This window comes from Canis lupus, chromosome 29, assembly GCF_003254725.2.
Source record: "Canis lupus dingo isolate Sandy chromosome 29, ASM325472v2, whole genome shotgun sequence".
Taxonomy (NCBI): Eukaryota; Metazoa; Chordata; class Mammalia; order Carnivora; family Canidae; genus Canis; species Canis lupus.
The window spans coordinates 15,731,131-15,756,161 of NC_064271.1; the positions used below are offsets into that span (position 1 = coordinate 15,731,131).

General features: G+C 36.3%; 1 protein-coding gene across 3 annotated transcripts in view; it reads right to left on the reverse strand.

Moving 5' to 3' along the window:
- Positions 1–25,031, reverse strand: part of PDE7A (phosphodiesterase 7A) — a 317,331-nt gene that overhangs the window by 149,425 nt on the left and 142,875 nt on the right. The gene's annotated exons all lie outside the window — the stretch shown is intronic.

Sequence of the window (25,031 nt, forward strand, 5' to 3'; positions counted from 1 at the left end):
TTCAATAATTCCATGCAATAATTTTTGTAAAAAAAGGCAACGAAGGATTGCTTAGCTTATTTATGACAGGCAAAGTGTTGCCATGGAATAAGTGACACAGTGGGTCAGTGAATCTGAGAAAATTGTCTGGAGCATCTCATTTACAAAGGAGAAATAAAAATGAAAGAAAAGCTTTAACTTGCCAGGAGGCTGAATCTCCTAGAAATAAAAAGTATTAGGTACAGTTGAATTTCCATGATTTTTCAATTTAGTGGATCATCCTAATTGTTATCTAGAGAGACTGCTGCTAAAGAAGTGTTGGTTTTCCCAGCTTAATTGCTCATTATGAATTTAGATTTTATATATTACTTAGGCATGCTTGCCAAATTCTGCTATATTCCTATTCAAATAGAAATGGAAAATTTTGGGTTGCCTGGGTGGCTCAGTAGGTTAAGCATCTGCCTTCAGTTCAAGTCATGATCCCAGGATCCTGGATGGAGCCTCCCATCAGGCTCCCTGTTTAGCGGAGAGTCTGCTTCTCCCTCTCCCCCTGTCATTCCCCCCACACTTGTGCTCTCTCTTGCTCGGCTTTCTCTCTCAAATAAATAAATAAACAAATAAAATCACAATGTTCATAGCAGCAATATCCACAGTAGCCAAAGCTAAGATGTCCTTTGACAGATGAATGGATAAAGATGTGATATATATATATATATATATATATATATATACATATATATATATATATATATATATATACACAATGGACTATTACTCAACTGTCAGAAAGGATGAATACCCACCATTTACATTGACACGGAAGGAACTGGAGGGTACAATGCTGAGTGAAATAAGTCAATTGGAGAAAGACAATTATCATATGGTTTCACTTATATGTGGAATATAAGAAATAGTGAAAGGGATCATAAGGGAAGGGGGGAAACTGAATGGGATGAAAAATTAGAGAGGAAGACAAACCATAAGAGACTCCTAACTCCGGAAACAAACAAAAGGTTGCAGAAGGGGATGTGAGCAGAATGGGGTAACTGGGTGATGGGCATTAAGAAGGGCACGTGATGTGATGAGCACTAGATGTTATAATATATGTTGGCAAATTGAATTTAAATAAAATAAAATAAACCAATACATTTAAAATAAATAAATAAAATCTTTTAAAAAAGCAATGGAAAATTATGTAAGAAGACCTATGGAAAAATACATTAGGGAATAATATTTTGGTGATTTTTCTTCTTCTTTTTTTTATTCTGAGGCACATTTAAAATGGTCTCAGTGCTTTTTTTTTTCTTGAGAGGGAAAATTATAACATCTTAAATACTGGAAGTTTAAATAACCTTTATGATTTATACAGACCATCAAAAGAATACTTCTCAAATCTACAAATTTGTCATTCATCTTTCTCTGAGAAAACATTTCCATTGGTCTCTCATTTTATATCATAGATTAGTGATGAATACCTTAAATTATCTAATCTCTCCTGCCCTCAGGTACAAATAAGTCTTGATCTAATCTGGGAGAAGAGGTTTTTATGTAGGGAGCTAAACCACTTTTAAAATATTGCCTATTTTATTTCTGGTTGTATAAATCCAACCTGCTGGGCTAGCCTCAGATTCTACATATAGGTTTATTTTAGGGTATGCAGTAAGATATGTCCCAGACATAAACTGTCAAGATAGCATGGTTTGTCTTTGATGCTTTCTGTTTCCCCTATTGGGACCTCTTTTCTTCCTGCTGCCCTGCCTGCCACACACCTGTGATAACAGCCCTGGGCAAGAGTTCAAGGTGGGTTCGTTGAGCTGGCACTCAGGACATTATTTTGCTGATTCAGCCTGGGTTTCATTTCCATGGTATTTGTTCCTTGTTTTTGAAAGTAGATAATTTTCCTTCTTTGTCTCTAGACAACTCTATTGAAGATTCCTAAAGACTCAGAGGAATGTGGTACCAATATGAAAGTATTTTTCCTTTGGAGAAGTAAAGTAAATCCTTTTATTTTATATTATTTATTTATTTATTTTAAAGATTTATTTATTCACTCATGAGAGACACAGAGAGACAGGCAGAGACACAGGCAGAGAGAGAAACAGGCTCCATGCAGGGACCCCGATGTGGGACTTGATCCTGGACCTTGATCCTGGATCACACCCTGGGCCAAAAGCAGATGCTCAACTGCTGAGCCACCAGACGTCCCATGTCCTTTTAAATTATACTACATGGAGGTGTAAATGCTTCTTCAAGCGTGGCTCACACAATGAGCACTCAGTAGTGGCACAAGATGATATCAGGAGCAGAATGATGGAAGCCAGGGATACTGATGCTTCAGGCCCCTCTTTTTCTGTGCAGGTCTTTCAAAGGCCTTGGGAAAGGTCTTAGCAATGTATTCACATTTCATATGTTTGGCAAAATAAAGACATTTTAGCCACCCTCAGTCAACGGTGCTCTCTTGCCCTTTTGACTTTACCTCTGCAGCACTTGCCTTTGTGTTAGGCATGTTGGAGTGGCTGTGGGTTTTATAGAATACTGGTAAGGGGAAGTTCAATTGGTGATAGATTTAGTTTAGGTTTCATATGATATATTTATGTGGTTTGCAGTCATTTCTGTGTTTAAGTTACTGCTAGGTGTCCTGGTAAAGGAAAAACTTCTGGGAACGTTTCTATCTCCCACTATGTTGACCTACCCAGCATCATCACATAAAGGTGCAAATCTATATGTTACTCAGTGCTTAACACAAAAAATGTAGTCACTATCTTTCATGAAACAATGTTATTATAATATTATCGACTATATTCTTTATGTTGTACTTTTCATCTCCATAACTTATTTAGCTCATATCTGGAAATTTGTACCTCTTAATCTCCATCTATTTCATGCATACCCCCTGCTCATCTCCTCTCTGGTAATCACCAGTTTGTTCCTTGTAAAAGAGTGGGGTTTCTTGTTTCTTTATTTCTTCTTTATTTTTATTTATTTTTTTGTTAATTTTTTGGCTTTTTAAAAGTTCCACATATAAGTGAAATCATACGGTATTTATTCTTTCTCAGTCTATTTTACTTAACATTATGCCCTCTAGGTCTGTCCATGTTTTTGCAAGTGGTCAGACCTCATTCTTTTTTACGGCTGAATAATATTCCATCATGCATATATGTATGTATATATACATCTTCTTTATCCATTCATCAATCAATGACACTTTGGTCGTTTCCATATCCTGGCTATTGTAAATAATGATGTAATAAACATAGGAGTGTGTATGTCTTTTTGAATTAGTGTTTTCATTTTCTTTGGGTAAATACTCCATAGTGGAACTACCAGTTCCTATGGTAATTCCATTTTTTTAATTTTTAAAAAAGATTTTATTTATTTATTCATGAGAGACACACAGAGAGAGGCAGAGGCACAGACAGGGGATAAGCAGGCTCCTCACAGGAGCAGAAGAATGAAACTAGACCACTCTCTTGCACCATACACAAAGATAAAATGGATGAAAGATCTAAATGTGAGACAAGATTCCATCAAAATCCTAGAGGAGAACACAGGCAGAAACCTCTATAGCCTTAGCTATAGCAACTTTTTATTGGTCACATCACCAGAGGCAAGAGAAGCAAAAGCAAAAATGACCTATTGGGACTTCATCAAGATTCAAAGCTTCTGCATAGCAAAGGAAACAGTCAACAAAACTAAAACTCAACCTATGGAACGAGAGAAGATGTTTTCAAATGACATATCTGATAAAGGGTTAATATCCAAAATCTATAAAGAACTTACCAGGGGATCCCTGGGTGGCTCAGCGGTTTGGTGCCTGCCTTTGGCCTAGGGCGCAATTCTGGAGTCTCGGGATCGAGTTCCGCGTCGGGCTCCTGGCATGGAGCCTGCATCTCCCTCTGCCTGTGTCTCTGCCCGCACCCCCCGCGTGTCTATCATGAACAAATATATAAATACATCTTAAAAAAAAGAACTTACCAAACTCAAGAACCCGCAAAACAAATAAAAACAAATAATCCATTTAAAAAAAATGGGCAGAAGATATGAATAGACACTTTTCCAAAGAAGACATCCAGATGGCTAACAGGCACATGAAAAGATGCTCGACCTCACTCATCATCAGAGAAATAAGCATCAAAACCATGATGAGACACCACCTTCCACCTGTCAGAATGGCTAAAATTAACAACATAAGAAACAACAGGTGTTGGTGAGGATGCAAAGAAAGGGGAACCCTCTTGCACTGTTGGTGGGAATGCAAACTGGGGCAGCCAATCTGGAGAACAGTATAGGGGTTCCTCGGAAAGTTAACAATAGAAATACCCTATAAGCTAGCTATTGCACTACTAGGTATTTACTCAAAACATACAAAAATACAGATTTGAAGGGATACACGCACCTGATGTTTATAGCAGCATTATCAACAATAATCAAACTATGGAGAGAGCCCAAATGTCCATCAACTGATAAATGGATAAAGAAGAAGTGGCACACACACACATACACACACACACACACACACACACTGGAATATTACTCAGCCATCAAAAAGAATGAAATATTGCCATCTGCAATGATGTGGATGGAGCTAAAGTATATTACGTCAAGTGAATGAAATAAGTCAGTCAGAGAAAGACAAATACTGTACGATCTCACTCATATGTGGAATTTCAGAAAGAAAGAGATAAACATATGAGGGGAAAAAAAGGATAAAGAGAAACAATCTGAGGGTTGTTGGAAAGGAGGTGGGTGGAGGATGGCCTAGATGGGTGATGGGTATTAAGGAGGGCACTTGTAATGATACGCATTTGGTGTTGCATGTAAGTGATGAATCACTGAATCCTACTCCAGAAGTCAATATTGGACTGTATGTTAACTACCTAAAAGTTAAATTAAAAGATAAAATAAAATAAAGAAATTTTATAGCCAGTATATAGTTGATATGTAATAATTAACTGGATTGAGAGACCACTAGGATTCTGCTCTGTCTGCTTCTATCCTTCTTTCTCTCTTTTACTTGAGCTCTGCTAAAAAAAACTACCAGTTTTGACAAAACACACACAGTACTTAGAAAATCAAATTATGAAAACCAGATTGTATCTGTCATGTTTTCTGCATATCCTAATATAACATGGGTATATAAGAATTTTATCAAAAGACTTTTCAGAGGTTATTTGGGAGATGCATTGGACTTTATTTTTTAAAAATTTCATAAATTTCATTTACTTGAAGGACATTACTAATCACATGTTGGTTTTATTGCTATTAAGTATTTGAAATTACTTAAATCTTTTGTTTTCTTTGATTGAAGGAATGATGCAGTGGAGGTTTGTGAACTGCTAACCCAGTATGAATTTTCTGCAGATTAAGTGTCACACTAGATCCAAATAATCAATCCCTAGAAGCATGGTAGTAAGTTTGTCAAATGTCATAACCTGGTGCTCACTTGAGCTTATCAAGTCATAAGCCTTTTCTGTTTATTAAACTGAGTTCAAGAAATGCAAGGAGAATATGACCTACCATATCTCTATTGGATTTTAATCACAAAGAAACAAATTTCTTCCAGCTAAATATCCCATAATCTGAAAACACTGATACCCAACACTTTTATTCAAACATTCCAGCAAATCATTAGCCATGTATAACATTTCCCATAGAACACTCAGATTCTATTTAGCCAAATTTGACCTTGCTATAATTTTAAGTAAGTTTTTATATATGTATAACATTATACATGTATTGGTAGTATCAATATTATACATACCAATATATATGTATATATGTGATCTTTATGCACAAAAAAGATTTTAATGTGAACCTCTAAAGAATTAACAAAAGAACTGGAAATCAGAAGAGATATATTTTCTCATTTTGCTTTTTGATATTATTGTTCTAATTATTAATCAATACATATACATACGATGCTCATTTTTACAATGAATGAATACAAAGAAAAATGTTAATAGTCTCTCCCTCCCTTCTTTCCTTAGTCCTACCTTTTAGTAACCAGGAGTATGAGGTATTGTCCCATATCTTTCTCTAGGACAACATAGTTTTGTGGATCATATTTTGCCCATGACTAGCTACAAAACAGAGCATGGGTCTCAAAGCCTTCAGCCTTAACTTGCCAAAGTTAAGAATGATTCAAAACCACAATGAGATATTACTTTACACCCACGAGGGTGGTTAAAATTAAAAAAGATAATGACAAGTGTTGATAAAGATATGGAGAAATTAGAACCCTAGCATACTGTTGATGGGAGTGTAAAATGGTGTAGCTCCTTGGTGTAGTTCCTCAAAATATTAAACACAGAGTCACTATATGACCCAGCAATTCTACAACTAGGTATATATGCAAGAGGAATGAAAACTTTCTCCACCTAAAAACAAATGTTCTTGATAGCATTATTAGTTATACCAAGAAGTGGAAACAACCCAAATGTCCATCAGCTGATGAATGGATAAACGGAATATAGTGTATCACACAATGGAGTATTAGCCATATAAAGGAATTAGGTACTGATACATGTTACAATATGGGTGAAACTTGAAAACATTATACTAAGTGAAAGAAAGGAAGTCATAAAAGACCACTCAGTGTGTGAGTCTGCATATATGAAATGTCCAGAGTAGGGAAATCATTAGAGACAGAAGGTAGATTAATGGTTACCAAGGGCTAGGTTATCAGACTTCTGTTAGTCTGAAAATATTTTATAATTTTTATAATATTTTATAATATAGATTTCAAAATATTTAAAGTATTTTATAATATAGATTCTGGTTGGGTGCACAACTGTAAGTATACAAAAACTCACTGAACTATAAACTTAATTTTTATCTATTTATCTATCATCTATCTATCTATCTATCTGTCTATCTATCTATCCATCTATCTATCATTTATTTATTTTATGTGGCCTCCAGTCCTGTCATGGAGCCCAACGTAGGGCTTGAACTCATAACCCTGAGATGAAGACCTGAGCTTAGATCAAGGGTCAGATGCATAACCAACTGTACCCCCCCCTAGGTACCCCTGAACTGTAAACTTTAAATGGGTGATTTTTATTGATTTTTATTTTTTAATTTTTAATTTTTTAATTTTTTATTTTTTTATTGGAGTTCAATTTGCCAACATATAGCATAACACCCAGTGCTCATCCCATCAAGTGCCCCCCTCAGTGCCCGTTACCCAGTCATCCCCACCCCCCGCCCACTTCCCTTTCCATCACCCCTTGTTCGTTTCCCAGAGTTAGGAGTCTCTCATGTTCTGTCTCCCTCTCAGTAACTTCTTGCAAGATACATCCATGAAGGCAAAAGAAACAAAAGCAAAAATGAATTATTGTGACTTCATCAAGATAAGAAGCTTCTGCACAGCAAAAGAAACAGTCAACAAAACTAAAAGACAACCTATAGAATGGGAGAAGATATTTGCAAATGACCTATCAGATAAAGGGCTAGTATCTAAGGTCTATAAAAAACTTCTTAAACTCAACAGCAAAGAAACAAACAATCCAATCATGAAATGTGCAAAAGACATGAACAGAAATCTCACAGAGGAGGACATAGACATGGCCAACAAGCACGTGAGAAAATGTTCCGCATCACTTGCCATCAGGGAAATACAAATCAAAACCACAATGAGATACCACTTCACACCAGTGAGAATGGGGAAAATTAACAAAGCAGGAAACAACAAATGTTGGAGAGGATGTGGAGAAAGGGGAACCCTCTTGCACTTTTGATGGGAATGTGAACTGGTGCAGCCACTCTGGAAAACTGTGTGGAGGTTCTTCAAAGAGTTAAAAATAGATCTGCCCTATGACCCAGCAATTGCACTGCTGGGGATTTACCCCAAAGATACAGATGCAATGAAACGCCGGGACACCTGCACCCTGATATTTATAGCAGCAATGTCCACAATAGCTAAACTGTGGAAGGAGCCTCGGTGTCCATCGAAAGATGAATGGATAAAGAAGATGTGGTCTATGTATACAATTGAATATTACTCAGCCATTAGAAATGACAAATATCCACCATTTGCTTCGACGTGGATGGAACTGGAGGGTATTATGCTAAGTGAAGTAAGTCAATCGGAGAAGGACAAACATTATATGGTCTCATTCACTTGGGGAATATAAAAAATAGTGAAAGGGAATAAAGGGGAAAGGAGAGAAAATGAATGGAAAATATTATTTTTATTTTTTTAAAGATTTCATTTATTTATCCATGAGAGGCAGAGAGAGAGAGAGAGAGAGAGAGAGGCAGAGACGTAGGCAGAGGGAAAAGTAGACTCCATGCAGGGAGCCCAATGTGGGATTCCATCAGGGACTCCAGGATCACACCCTGAGCCAAAGGCAGATGCTCAACTGCTGAGCCATCCAGGCATCCCTGGGTGAATTTTATTGTATGTAAAATATATATCAATAATGCTTTAAAAAATAAAAATAAGGATGCTTAACTTAGTTGCTCTTCAAGGTCTCTTTAGATTATAGAATTTCTTTGTCTTATACAATGTGAAAACATTTCCACATTCTTTTCTTATTTCTATTGATATATTTATTTCAATAACAAGTTCTTAACCCATTTATTTGATCTACTATATTTCTCCCATTCTCTTAAAATAGTTTTACATATTTATGCTAAAGTTTACTATTTATTCTATGACATGAATGTCAACTTTTAGTTAGCACAATATGGAATCCAAAATATCTTGGTAAAGAGAAAAAATAGTGAGTAAACAGTTGTCATAACCATAACTTTATATACACAGTAGGGTTTATTATTCATCCTAATAATGAGAGATCCAAGGAAACAAAATTTTGGATTAATCCTGTATGTATGGGATTTCAAATTTCAGTTTTTAATATTTTAGTACAATTACTACATTTGGTATCCTCAAAAACAAATATGCAAATAAAGAAAGAACTTATATCAGTTGTCATTTTAGTCGTAGCAAATATTCAATAAACATGCCATCTCTGTAGAGACCTTCAGAAGCTACTCCAGGATATCCCAGAAAGCAGGGGATTCATAAGGCTGTAGCCTGTTTAGAAGGGGAAGGAGACCAGAGGTTATATTTGCATAATATGAAGGAAACTTCAAGTGACCATTTATGTTCATGTACATTAAAGAAATATGGAGGTTAATTAGAGTGTGTCAGCTGGAGGTTGCTAACAGCCTCTCCCCTACCTCTTTCCTGGTGCTGGCACTGCCTTAGCATTTTCTTAGTACCAGAAATAATTTTTTGCTTGCTTATACTTTCTCTGTAGAAAATTCCCCTATTCATACTCGGAGAAGGCAAACCTGAACATACCATGACCAGATGATGGACAACTGGACCAGAGTTGTGCCTTTGATTCAAATTAGCTTATAATATTTTATTCTTGTGGAACTCTCACTTCTTGGAACTGGGACAAGATTTTGAGTCAGTTATCTGAAAGGTTATGTATTTGACTCAAGTAAGTTATAACTTAAAGGGAGACTTAGAAAATAGCTCTGGAAAAGTAAATTGGGATCAGATTGTGGAAGACTCAGCATGCCAGAATAAGGAGTTTGATTGTGTTTTAGAGGTAAAAGGGAGGAATTAAGGGTTTCTAAATAGATCAACAAAAATAAAGTAATGGTGCACAAGGAAAGCTACAGGGAGACAGACATTGGAGATAAGTCTATGTAGAAGACTACTGCAATAGTCCCAGTAAAGGGCCTAGACTAGAATGTGGGAAGGGATGAAAAAGGTAGAAGAGATTTCAGAGGTACTGAAGTGAAAGAATCAATAGCAGTTTGTGGCTGATCAGGTGTGGGAGCACAGAGATGAGGACAAGGGATTAGATAAGTATGAGGGTGATGTCAAATTTCAGTATGGTGAGACTGCTGATATGTAACATAAACAGAAAGTCTGGAGGTGGAGGCACTTCAGGATTAGGTTAATGATTTCAATTATGGATATCACTAATTGCCAGACATCCAAAATGAAATGTCCACAGGGAATTGAAGCTAGAAGACGAGAGCTGAGGAGGGGTCCTAGTTATAACTTGGGTCTTCATAGCATGACAGCTGATGCCACAAAGCTAGACAAGATTACTGAGGGAGGATCTGGTTTAGAACTGATCCTTGGGGACTCACCACTTACCATAGACAGGAGGAATCAAGGAAGCAGAGAGGGAGGGATTATGCCAGAATCTCTTCAGTACTCTGAACACAAGGAAGAAAAAGTTCTGGGGAGGATAAAGAGACTGAGAAAATGGGAATGGAATTATCACCAACATCATTAAAATACAAGGTAAAATTTAAGTAATATAATATGAGTAATGATAATAGCAATACCATTTATATAAAACCTTATAATAAAACCTTATAAAAATATTTTCACAGACATTGTTGAAATCCATTGATTTATCCAACAGATACTTATTGGACATTGATTATGTGTAAGGTGTGTATGGTTCTTGGCTTCTTGGAACTCAAAGTTTAACTTTTCTTGCATTCCTAAGAGATCCTCAAATGAATGGTAACGCTCTACATTAAGAATGTTTCTTACTAGATTTTTCTATGGTAAGAATATTCCTTTTTATTGGGTCAAGAAATGCAAATGAAATCAAACAATATGAAATCTAGATTTTGTGTCCTTCCAGGAAGCACAGACACCTACTAAGATGTATCCCAATACTAGCTGACTCTCATTCTGATATAAATAGCAGGTTGATGACATTAGTAAACTAGCCAGATCATCTAGACCCTTGCTACTTAAAGTTGTGCTCTATGGATTAGTTGTGACAGCGTCACCTGGGAGCTTGTTAGATGTGCTTAATCTTGGGTATCATCCCAGACCTACTGAATTCAACTCTGCATTTTAATAAATCTTTGCCATGTTTTCTATGCATATTTGAAGTCTGTCAAGCACTGATCTACACTACTTTCTTAAATGCAACACAGAAATCTCTTTCTGCTCAGAGAAAGAGAGCTAGGAGTAGGGAACAAATATTTATTTTAGATCTGCTATGTGACAGACATTTTAAGTGTGAGTCTCCCCCATGTTCTAACATAGTACTTAAAATAATGATAAAGGTAGAATTTTTTGCTCCCAAACAGATGAAAAAAACTGAGGCTCCAGTGGCACCATTGTTACCCAGCTGGAAAGTGCCAGGACTGGCATTTGACTTCAGGTTTTTCCACCTCCAAAGCTTTTTCTATTATACCAAGATACCTTTTGAGCATATGAAAGAAGGCATTCTAAAACCTTCCAGAATAAAGGATAAAACTAAGGATTTCATGATTTAGTATTGTATAGCTATTAACATTGAGATCTATTTTATTGTTGTAAAGTGCTTTCTTTGTTAATCCTCACAATAGCCAGGTTAGTTAAAATTATCCCCATTCTGTAAACAAAAAAGCTGAAGCTCAGAAGACCTAAGGATTTGTACACAGTCATAAAGCAGTAGGTCAGAATCAGAATGAAGGTGAAAAGGCTCGACTATTAACTAATACTCTGACAGTCTAGTCCCTAAAATCATTTTGATGCTTAGAAAGCTCAGGGAACTCTTTTACAGCTGTGGGCTATAGTAGTTTGGAACCAGCTGGGTTGATATTTGGGACATTCAACTTTCTCTAACATGACTAAATGAAACCATGTGGAACCCACCTGTCATTATGGCTGGTTTTGCCCTGTTTTCTTCACGAATATGTGTTAATTTACGAGGTCTTATTTATGAACAAATCTTTAGAAGAGTGTACAAGGCTCTCAGCATGATGTGACCCCTGGTCTCCCTGCCGATCGATTGTCTCTCATCTTTATGACTTGGCTCTTGGCTCTGGGTGCCCAGCCACCGTGGCATTCTCTTATCATTTCCTAGAATAGGCTGTGTCCCTGCCCAACTCAAGTCCTTTGCATAGCCTACTGCCTTGTCTTCTAATGCTCACTTCCTTTTTGCTTGGCTCACATTTATTCATTTTTTCTTCAGGTCCCAGTCTAAATTTCAGCTTCTCAGAGAAGCTTTCCCTAACTCCCTAGTCCAGGTCAGGCTCCCCTGTTGGATAGCCTCACAATCCCCATCATGTACTGTACTTCCCCATCATGGCACTTATCGTAGTGTAATTTGTTAATTTGGTTAATTATTTCTTCTTAGCTTGCACCACTAAACTGAATTCCAAGAAGGCAAGAACCATATTTTATACTACTGTCTCCCAGCACACATACCTTGCACATAAGCAATGTCCAATAAGTGTTTGTTGAATAACCCGATGGACTTCAATAATATCTGTGAATATAGTTTTATAAATTGTAAAGTTTTATATGTTATTGCTATTATCATTATACATACTGTGATGCTTGAAATTTATCTTATATTTTAATGATGTTGATGATAAATAATGAATTTGTGTTAGATTAATTGTAATATATTTTCTTTTCTTTTTTTTTTCTTTATTTATTTATGATAGTCACAGAGAGAGAGAGAGAGAGAGAGAGGCAGAGACACAGGCAGAGGGAGAAGCAGGCTCCATGCACCGGGAGCCTGACGTGGGATTCGATCCCGGGTCTCTAGGATCGCGCCCTGGGCCAAAGGCAGGCGCCAAACCACTGCGCCACCCAGGGATCCCCTATTTTCTTTTATTTTAGTAGCTGATCCTAACTTTAGCCCACCTTGTGGTTTTATATGACATGCATAAGGGCAAAAGTTAACCAGGCAAAGACAAGCAGATTTTCATTCGACTGTGACAGGAAATCTAACTAGACAGTAAGGATCTAAATTCTTCACCTGACCTCTTGCCCATAAGATGATGAGTCAATCCTAAGAGATTTACACTTAAACCAGAAGAATTTTGGCAATTTTTCTGGTACTACTTGTTCCCAGGAGAAAGTATGTGTTTGCAGACAAATGTGTTTGGTTGTTTTGTTTTGCTTTTTTTTTTTTTTTTTTGGTCAGAAAACATAGACCATTTATGCAAGATGCTTCCAACTTGTGCCATAGTTGCCAAGACATTAAGATAAATTTTGATTTATTAGTGTCCAACTTTAACTCTTCAAAGCCTGTTATTCTCTACTCCTTGGCTCTTTTAAAGTGATTTCTCTTCTATTCTGGGTATCAAACAGACTCAGTCTCTGCCCTCAGGAACTTACATTCTAGCAAAATAATAATAATAGCTAACTTCTATTAAGAGCTTATTTTATACCAAGCACTGTTCTGGGAACCTTATGCAAATGATCTCATATAATCTTCACAACCCCATGAATAGAACCATTATTATTTTTACCCTCATTTTAAGGTAAGAGGAGAGGTTAGATAATTTACTCAAAGTCAAGTTTGAAGTTTGTTAGCTATAAACCAGGGTGATACAGTCTTTAACAGCAGCTATTGCAAGCACATCTAGCAATCAGAATGACACTGACTATGACTCTGCAGTAGGGTCTAGGAGGATTCCCTTTACTTCTTGGATCATGGACTAATCCAGGGGTTGTGAAGGAGGGGCAGATAGACTGGGAATTTAATGGAATCTCAGCTCTGATTATAAAACAGGATGTTTGTAAGGGCTTGATAAGTAAACAGAGTATTAGATGAAGAATCAATTCAGCAGACACCTTATTCTACCTAACACTATGTAAGCCCCTAGGGGTAGAACAGGAATTATTATGTGATCTCTCCCATCTCAGAGAGCTCAGAATTGGGAGACCTGAGAATCGGTCTTAGTGCTGTTTTCAGGCGCTAGGTCATGTTAAGAGAATTACTAGCTTCTTGGACTTCCTGGAGAAGGGATTAGTTTTCTAATCAGAAAAACTCAGCAGAGGCAGCATAGTGATTGATTTATATGGAGCGTTAAGTCATCAATGACCTTTTTCTTTTTTAAGAGAGACAGCAAGCAGGGGAGGAGCTGGGGAAGAGGGAGAGAGAGAATCTTAAGCAGGCTCCATGGACAGAGCCTGACTCAGGGCTTGATCTCATGACTCTGAGATCATGACCGGAGCCTAAATCAAGAGTCAGGAGCTTAACTGATAGAGCCACCCAGGTACCCCCATCAATGACCACTTCTAAAAGATCTTTAACTTTCTTCACTAACATGTCATGTCTTATTTAGCTGATGCTGGGTTTTTTGTTTTTTTGTGTTTTTTTTTGTATTTTTGTATTGGTGGCACTATGATAGCCTGAATTTGAAACTCTACAAGGCAGTAGAATTTATTCAAACTGTTAAATAATTTAGACTAAGTAAACCTTGCACACAAATATGTAATTACATGAATTACTGTTCTTGATGTCGGAATATAACTGTTTACCCAATGGAAGCTAAAGGTGTTCTCTAATTAAAGTCTTTTAAATTCATGCTGATATTTGTACAGTTGAGATCATAATTATGTTCAAATAATTCTTGGTGCTTCAGGGAACATGTGGCTATAGAAAATAATAATGTTGCTATAATTATTTTCAGTGTGTATTTAATGATGTCATGGTTTATGCAATGGTAATGTTCAGATGCAACAGGGTGTTAATGATGTGATTGTTGAAAACAGTAAACTACATTATCATTAAAACATCTGTGACTGGGCAAGCTACTTTTTGTTTTATATGCTAAAGCATAATATATTATGCTAAAGCACTTTTTTCACATGTATGATAAATATAATGTGTTGCTGTCATACATGGTTCATCATCTATATAAATATGCCAGAATAGGACTTTCCAGTGTTCATGCTGTGATTGCACTCACAGTGCACACACTCTGGTATTTAACTATCCTCATAGACAACACATATTTTTGAATATTGTCAGTAGTTAGCATGCTGATAAGTGGACCAACAGAAACTAGGGAGAGGGGTAAAGAAACAAAAGATTGACCTCATATCTCATCTCCCAGGCCTAATTCCTTTACTACTGGTAGCATACTACTCTACATATTTGTTTATTATACTTAATGCCTGAGTGAACTATGTTCAATGAAAGCTTCATGAAACAACTATACCTACTTTAACTACTGAACAAGACTGCTTTGTTCAAATCTCCAAGTGTCTTGGAGCTAGACATGTGCATGTTCAGAGTAATGAGGCTTAAAAAAGTCCTCATTTTGTTGTGTATGAATACATCCATGGAGGAGGACATTCAGCTTTGCTTGTCATCAACAATTCATGGTACACTGCTGCAGTGTGGCAAAGCTGAAATATGTTCAGGATCCAAAAGGCAGGTGGACCTGGGTTCAGATTATGACTCTGAAACTTAATAGCTATGATTGTCGTGAAGATACTTAACTTCTCCCAATCTCCATTTCCTTAGACTTTGGCTTCTCAATAGTGGCACTATTGATATTTTGACCATTATTTGTTGTGGGAAAATATCCTGTGCATTGTAGGATGTTTGTCATCTCTATCTAATATATTTTGCTCATTTCACTGGAGTGAATCACCCCCTCCTCACCCCCCCCAGTTAGGACCTACTACTTCAGATGTTAAATTGTGGATTATAGAGCCCACTTCATACCCTTGAAGATGTCCACATTTTAGTGCTTGGAACCTATAAATGTGTAACCTTAATGGTAAAAGGGGATTAAGGTTGCAGATAGAACTAATAAACTGACTTTAAGACAGGAAGATTATTCTGGATTCTCTGGGTATACCTAATGTAATCACAAGAGTCCTTTAAAATGACAGAATGAGGTAGAAGTGTTAAGAGCGATGCATGTGAGAGGGACTTAGATTGCATTTGTTAGCTTTGAAGATGGATGAAAGGGTCCACAAGCCAAGGAATGTAGGTAGTCTCTAGAAGCTAGAAAAAGCAAGGAAACAGATCCTACCAAGAGTGTATGGGAAGGAACACAGCCCGGCCATTACCTTAATTTTACCCCAGTGAGACCTATGTCAGACTTCTGACCTACAAAACACTATGTAACTTGTTTTGTTGTTTTAAACAACAAATGGTAACTTGTTACAGCAGCAATCAGAAAACTACAATAGAACTATTGTGAAAATTATGATAGAATGCATATATGTTATTATTGCCTGACAAATAGTAAGTGCTCAGTCAATATTAGTGATATTTTTTTATTTGAGGAAAAAGATTGCATTAATCTGTAAATTCTAATAGTGTCCTAGGCCTTTTAAGAGGATTCATGGAACTACAGGATACCAGGCACATATCCTCTCCCTAACCCTAATCATAACTTTAATCCTAATCTTAACCCCTAACTACTAACCACTAATCCCTAACTCTAACCCTAACCCTAACCCTAAAGTTATCTCTCTGGAGAGGTCTCTGAATTGCAGGATAATGGGCACATCCATCATGCTATCCCTAACCTGAATACTTAAAATTATTCTGGTCCTAAACTGAATGAATATTAGCCATAAGAAAGAATGAAATCTTGCCATTTGCAACAATGCAGATGGAGCTAGAGAGTATTATGCTAAGTGAAATAAATCAGTCAGAGAAAGACAAATAGCATGTAGCTTCATTCATATGTTGAATTCAGAAACCAAATAAGCAAATGGAAAAAAAAGTAACAGAGAGGCAAACCAAGAAACAGACTCTTAACTGTAGAAAACGCACTGCTGGTTACCAGTGGGGAGGTGCGTGTGGAGGTGTGGTTTAATGGGTGAAAGGCATTAGGAGGGCACGCGCTGTGATGAGCACTGGGTGTTGTACAGGAATGTTGAATTGCTATATTGTATACCTGAATCTAACATTATATTGTATGTTAACCAACTGGAATGAAAATAAAAACTTTAAAAAAAGAAATAAAGGATTCATTGATTTCATGAAATAAGTTATCTGGACATACCACTTGTTAAACTGTAGCAAGAAATCTCTCATTCTGCCTTGGTTTTCATGCTCACGTGTTTCAACCTTCAGCCCTGTGCTCTGTATTTCCAGCCCTCTGCAGCCTTGACTCCATTCTCCTATAAGTCCTTCCTTTCTGTGATCACTACTCTAAACATGTGCCTTTGGCTCTGTCTTTTGAGCTCTCTTTTGAGTGTGATATTTTTCTTATTTTCTGGGTATTACAGAACAGCAATAATGAGACCTGTAAGCCTATGTCTCAAACCTACTGTATCTACATAAGCTGTTCTAGCCTACCAGCAAATCTTCCACCTGGGGTGAAGACTGGACAACTGGGATAGCTTTGTTCTGTGTCTTTTGGTGCTCTGTTGTTTGGTGCCATTACATTTATTTTTTTTCCTTCAAGTTTTTACAACACCCAATGCTAATCACTACTAGTGCCCTCCTTAACCCATCATCCATTTAATCCATCCCCCCACCCACACCCCCTTCAACAGTTTGTTCTCTATAGTTAAGAGTCTGTTCCTGGTTTGCTTCTCTCTCTCTCTCTCTCTCTCTTTTTTATATGAGTGAGCCATTACATTTATAATCATTATGTTTTCCCAGTAGACTAATCTTCTCATCATTATAAAATCATGTCTTTTTGTCTTTAGTAATTTTTTTCTGAAGTCTACTTTATCTGGTATTAATATAGCCATTACTGCAGTTTGTTTTTTAAAAAATTAATGTTTGTGTGATATACTTTTCCTATCTTTTAAGTTTAAATTTACTTTTACAATTGTATTTAAGATGAATTTCTTATAAATAGCATATTGTTGGATGTTTTAAAATCCATTCTGCCAATCCCGTCTCTTAAGTGATATAATTAGATTATTAACATTTAAAGTAATTATTGATATGTTACCTAGTGTTTAAGCCTACCATTTTATTACCTGTTTTCTATTTGTTTCCTGTTTCTCATTCCAGTGTTTCTATTTTTACCCTCCTATGAGTTACTTGAACATTCTTAGGATTCCTTCTTGATTTATTGTCTTTTTCAGTATATCACTTTATGTAGCTTTCTTATAAAAAAGCTATGTATTCCTCTATGTATTACAATATACATATAATTTATCATAATCTGTTATCAATGTTTCCTCACTTCCAGCAAAGTATAGAAAACTTCTATTTAGGTCTTTTTACCCTCTCCACTTTTTAAATACATTTGTTTTACATGCTGCAGTACATTGAGCACCACATTGGATGCTGTTATAATTTCTGCTTTCATCATCAAAACAATTTAGGAAACATGAGGCATAGGATAACAATGGAATAGATTGTGAGTCCAGGAATAAACTCTGACATTTATTGTTAATTAATTTTCAAAAAGGGTGCCAAGATATTTCAATGGGGGAATAACACCCTTTGCAACAAATGATGCTGGAACAACTGAGGGGTAGGCCAGAATCTCATCAATTCTCTGATTACCAGGAAACAAAGGTGTTGGGGGGAAGAAAGGAGGGAGTAAACTATTTCAAAAGCTACTGAGAAAACGAAAATGGAATTATTTATCATCAATATTGTTAAAATACAAGATAGACTTCAAGTAATCAGAGTATTAATAATGAAAACAGCAATATCATTTATATAAAATTTTATAGTTTAAAAATATCTTGACAGACATTGAAATCCATCAATTTATTCAACAAATGTTTTTTTTTTTTTAAACTTTTTCAGGCAGAGACACAGGCAGAGGGAGAAGCAGGCTCCATGCACCGGGAGCCCGACGTGGGATTCGATCCCAGGTCTCCAAGATCGCGCCCTGGGCCAAAGGCAGGCGCTAAACCGCTGCACCACCCAGGGATCCCTATTCAACAGATGTTTATTGAAGATTGATTGTGTGCAAGGCATGTGTGCTAGTTCAGCTTTCCACTGGCTTCTATAGGAAACTCATATACTATCAAGGTCAGAAACGAACTGATACGAATTTCAGTACATTCACAGTAGCTCCAGATCATATTTGTAAACTCTAGCTTGTATTTGCTTTCCCCAAACTTATATCAATTTTCCCTTCCCATTTGCCTGCCCTGTAGATTTCAAGCATTAGCATCAGCTGAAATAATAGCTTTACAGAGATGTATTAAGCCTCATAATTAGATGATCTCACACTGCTATAACCAATTCATATATATATATTATATATATATATATATAATATATATATACACACACACACACATAATCTAGTGGTACTGACTCTCTGCTTGAACTGTGACTGACACACTGAAACCAATAATCCTTCATCAGTTTACTGCAGATCTCTCCAAACTGGACTGTCATCACTTTAAGCAATAATTTGTACTGGTGATATTATTTTTTAAATAAATATTTTATTCTAAAATAGTTTAAGATTTATAGAAGAATTGGGAAGCTAGTACAGAGATTTTCCAATTTCCCTAATCTTTAATTTATCCTATTATTTTTAATAGCAGCTTTATTGAGATATAATTCACACGCCATACCATTCATCCATTTAAAGTACACAATCCAATGGCTTTTAGTATATTCAAAGAGTTGTGCAATCATCATCACAATCAATTTTAGAACATTTTGATTTTCTCCCCATCAGAAACCTGTACCTACTAGAAGGCACTCCCAATTTTCCTCCCATCCTGGGCAACCACTAGTCTACTTTCTATCTCTATGGATTTGCCTATCTGGACATTTCACATGCTTGAAATCATCCAATATATGGTTCTTTGTGACTGGCATTTTTTACTGAGCACTAGTTTTCTGAATTCATTCATCTTTTACCAAGTATTGGTATTTGATTTCTTTTTATTGCTGAATAATATTCCATTGTATAGATATGTCAGATTTTTAAAAATCCATTTATTAATTGATGGACATTTGGGTCACTTTCACTTTTTGGCTATTATGGATAATGTTGCTATGAACTTTTGTGTACTCGTTTTGGATCAACATTGGTTTTCAATTCTCTTGGGTATATACCTGTAAGTGGGATTGCTAGGTTTATGTTTTGTATTTTGGGGAACTTCCAGACTGTTTTCCAAAGTGGCTATACTCTTTACATTTCTATCAGCAGTGTACAAGGAATTATTATGTCTTTTTTTTTTATTATAGTCATTCTTTTCATTATAGGGTGTGAACTGAGAGCTCATTATGGTTTTGATTTGCATTTCCCTTATGACTAATGACATTGAGCACCTTTCCATGTGCTTTTTTTTAAATAATAAATTTATTTTTTTATTGGTGTTCAATTTGCCAACATACAGAATAACACCCAGTGCTCATCCTGTCAAGTGCCCCCCTCAGTGCCCGTCACCCAGTCATCCCCACCCCCACCCACTTCCCTTTCCATCACCCCTAGTTTATTTCCCAGAGTTAGGAGTCTTTATGTTCTGTCTCCCTTTCTGATATTTCCCACACATTTCTTCTCCCTTCCCTTATATTCCCTTTCACTATTTTTTATATTCCCCAAATGAATGAGAACATATAATGTTTGTCCTTCTCTGATTGACTTACTTCACTCAGCATAATACCCTCCAGTTCCATCCACGTTGAAGCAAATGGTGGGTATTTGTCGTTTCTAATGGCTGAATAATATTCCATTGTATACATAAACCACATCTTCTTTATCCATTCATCTTTCGATGGACACCGAGGCTCCTTCCACAGTTTGGCTATTGTGGACATTGCTGCTATAGACATCGGGGTGCAGGTGTCCCGGCGTTTCATTGCATCTCCACAGGCCTATAAATGGAATAGACTGTTGCAGTCTAAACTTTGCACCACTGAGATATGCTCTACTGACAAGCAACATGTTAAGATGGGGTTGCACATAATCTCTTAAAAAACAAATTTACAATGGGACAGTTGGTGAAACAAGCCATAGTTCCTGTTCCTACACCTGTTCCTAAGACATAATTTATATTCTTCATCCTAATCCTCCACAATCCATTTAATATTTTCTTACGCTAACCATTATTTCAGCCTCTCTGGATTCTCTGCCTGGTCGAATCACCTACTGCATCAGGCCATAGTTACTGCATTTCTTTATTATTATTCACTGGGAATGCAATCACTAAGGGATGTTCCGATGAGTCTTTCAAGTTACAAGATCTTTTCTGACTCACAAAGTAGCAGCAACCTTGTATACAAATTCTATTGCAACCAATAGAATAACTGCTTTCTTTGCCTATTGACATTAGGAGTCCAAAGTGACCAGGCATTAGTTGTAGTTCTGGATTCAATAAAACATTATTATGTGTCTGGTGAAAGCATTCCCTCCTATTTGGGAATCAGGACATCTAATCCAGAGTTGCAGGGATGGGAAACATAAAATCTATAAGTGGGCTCATAAAAGCGGTGCTGAGAGGAGTCCATTGCTTGGTTTCTAGACCTGTATAGTACACTTGTGACGAGTAGGCACTGTATATCATGTATTTGTTGAATGTGTATGTCACATCTGGAAGGACTCTGCAGCAACCCTGTGGGATGATGTCTCCAAGCTGTCACCCTAACTGAATCTTTCTAAAGATCTATCAGGCTGATGCTCTAGGAAATGTGGTATACAGAGAATTAGCATGTCTCATGGCCATATGCCCATGGTCACACACCCTTTTCTGTGAAAAGCAGCTCTTTCTGCCCATGGGTCCTGTCCCCATGCTTTTAATAAAACCACCATTGTGCACCAGAAAAAAAAAATTAGGGACGCCTGGGTGGCTCAGTGGTTGAGCGTCTGCATTTGGCTTGGAGCATGATTCCAGGGTCCTGGGATGGAGTCCTGCATTGGGCTCCCCATGGGAGCCTGCTTCTCCCTCTGCCTATGTCTCTGCCTCTCTCTCTGTGTTCTCATGAATGAATAAATAAAATTTTTCAGAAAAATTAATCAATTAAAAATAGGCAGAGGACCTGAATAGACATTTTTCCAAAGAAAACATAGGTGGCCCACAGACACTTGACAAGATGCTCAACATCACTAACCAGGGAAATGTATATCAAGACCACCTCAGAATGGCTAAAATCAAACTAACAAGAAATAACAAGTATTGAGAATGTGGAGAAAAAGGCACTCTTGTGCACCACTAGTGGGAATGTAAATTGGTAGAGGCACTGTGGAAAACAGTATGGAGTTTCCTCAAGAACTTAAAAATAGAAATACCACATGAGTCAATATTTGGGTGTTTTACCAAAGAAAATAAAAACACTAATTCAAAAAAATATATGTACCCTAACATTTATTACAGCATTATTTACAATAGCTATGATATGGAAAAAATAAATATGTACCCTAACATTTATTACAGCATTATTTACAAAAAAAATATATGTACCCTAACATTTATTACAGCATTATTTACAATAGCTATGATATGGAAGCAACATAAATGTCCATCAATAGACAAATGGATAAGAAAAACGTGGTATACATATACAATGGGATATTATGCAGCCATAAAAAATTATGAGATTTTGCCATTGAGACAACATGGATGGACCTAGAGGGTATTATGCTAAGTGAAATAAGTCAGTCAGAGAAAGACAAATATCGTATGATTCCACTCATAAGTGGAATCTAAAAAAAACAAATGAACAAATAAAAAGCAGAATGAGACCAATAAATAGAGAACAAACTGATGGTTGCCAGAAGGAAGGAGGCCCAGGAATGGGCAAAATAAATAAAGGGAAGTGGAGGGTACAAGGCTTCCTGTTAAGGATAAATAAGTCATGGGAATAGAAGGCACAGCATAAGAAATACAGTCAATGATACTGTAATAGTGATGTATGAGGACAGATGGTAGCTATGCTTATGGTGAGCAGAGCATAATGTATAAGCTTGTCAAATCACTACTTTGTACACCTGAAACTAATGTAATATTGTGTGTAAATTATCTTCAAATAAAAAAGTTAGCAAAGAGGAAAAAAAGTACTGTAGGCAAGGAAGTCACATCCTTATCCAAAGTGTTAAAGACTAATTACTGCTCCTCCAGGATTGAAAAGATCCAAAAGAATCAATTTATCCAAGAGGCTAGCTGGCCTTCCCTGGGAGTACTATCCTGAGAACACAGCTTTGGTTTCTGTTGCTTCCCAGTTATATATTCAGCAGTGGAAGCTGGGGTGAGAGAGAACAGGTCTCCATGCATAACTTCCAACCTTGCCACCACACCGCTCTGTATGTGGGTGCATTGTGGAAGTACTGCTCCAGCTAAGAAGAGTTACTCAAGTTTCCCTGGTTTTTGGGTATTTCTTCTGCAGTGGTTATTTTATGGTGGCTATTAAAGCAAACACAAAGCTCTACCTCTCTTTGCCTACTCCCAGAAATCTATCTACATGTATCTTTCCCTGACCTCCTTGTCTCTAATTTTCCATTTTTGCTCTTTCTAGGACTTGATTAACCAGCCAAGACATTCACCCCTGCACACTCCTTTACTGTGGTTGGAGATGATAACATAGAAAAACAGTTCGAGGGATTCTCTGTAAAGAGGAACAGAGATTTGGGTAGTAGCTGAAGAGAGAGAATGGCTGAAGAGAGTTTAAGATATTTTTTTAAGATAAGAGGATATCAGAATGTCTCACTATACTGATGGAGATAATGCAATAGAAATAGAAAACTGGGGGATCCCTGGGTGGCGCAGTGGTTTGGCGCCTGCCTTTGGCCCAGGGCGCGATCCTGGAGACCCGGGATCGAATCCCACATCAGGCTCCCGGTGCATGGAGCCTGCTTCTCCCTCTGCCTATGTCTCTGCCTCTCTCTCTCTCTCTGTGACTATCATAAATAAAAAAAAAAAAAAAAAATTAAAAAAAAAAAAAACCTTTTATATGTTGCCAGGTTTTATAAAAAAAAAAAAAAAAAAAAAAAAAAGAAATAGAAAACTGATTTAGAAAAAAAAAAAAAAAGAAAACTGATTTAGTACACAAAGAAAATTACTGGAGATGGATTCTAGTAGCCTTGAAATGCATTATAAGTGACAGTTTGAGGATAAATTATATATTTTAATCACTTCTATATAAATTTAATGCAATTGTACAATTGATTCAAAAAATATATATTAAGCATCTTCTAGGAGCTAAAAACATGCTATCTCTAGACACAGAGACAGATAAGAATTTCTTAAAGAATTTACAATTAGAAATTATTGTAGAAAAAGTAATTGCAATTCAATGTGAAAATGCCCTAATAGAAGCATGGAATTAAGGATCTTCATTTTGATATACTATGCCCCAAACACTCAAATAATTGCTTAGTTATATAGAGTCTAACTAAGTGTAAAAGATATATAACTAGTTCTTTCAGGATTTAAAAATATCTTTTATCTGCTGTTCTTGTACTTACAGGGGAGAATCAAAAGAGAAACTAGTTCTTTTTAATTTGTCCTCTTTTTTTTCTCACTGCAAAATAGAGGTGACGTAAATGTAAATGTGGCTATAAAAAGTTACAATTATGAATAATTGGTACTGTCAGTTACAGATCCTGATAAATTGCTGTATGTAGAATCATTAAGATAATTGGCAAAAGAATCTTACAAAATCAGATACTGCTTCCCTAAAAGATTATTAGGGGGAAATAGCTTCAGAATAGAGAAAATCAAGCTGATCTTATTTGGTCTTTACTGTCTTTCACTGAGCATGCATTATGCATAAAACTGCATAGTATCATTCAATTTCTAGAAGGTTTACTTTGAGGGGGGAAGGAAAGTACAAATCTAGGAAGAAGAATGTAAGTCCAGAGACTGAAAACATTTTCATATTTTAAAATGTTCTGTATTGCTCATATTAATAGCACTCATGTGTAATGTCTTCAGAGGGAAAAACCGGTAATAGCCAAATCAAGCTGACTCTAGGCAACAGACACCATTGGCATTTGGGAGCAATTGGAGTTGTCCAAAGCCAAACCAAGACACATCTTCTTCCCTACATCCAGCCTCCTTATACTTTCCCATCTCCCACATGAAGTATACTTTCTTATAAGCTTTAAAAAGTGAAAATAATTTTTATAGTTTTCCAATTTTTTTAGGTATAAATTATTTTTGTCAGCATGACATATATTGTATTATACCTATGTATATAATTATATATGAACATGGAGTTGAGTTACTGTTGAGCAGTTAACATATTATATTTTGTAAACATTTTATTAGATGTTTTAAAATTTTGAAGACAGTATTAGTTTTCTTTCCATGTCTAAAATATATTGGAGTCTCTTAAAGTGTCATAACCATAGATACTTTGCAACAATGCCTAGTGGATAAAATTTAGGTGGTACATAATAAAAAACATGATTTTTTTCCTTAATCAAAA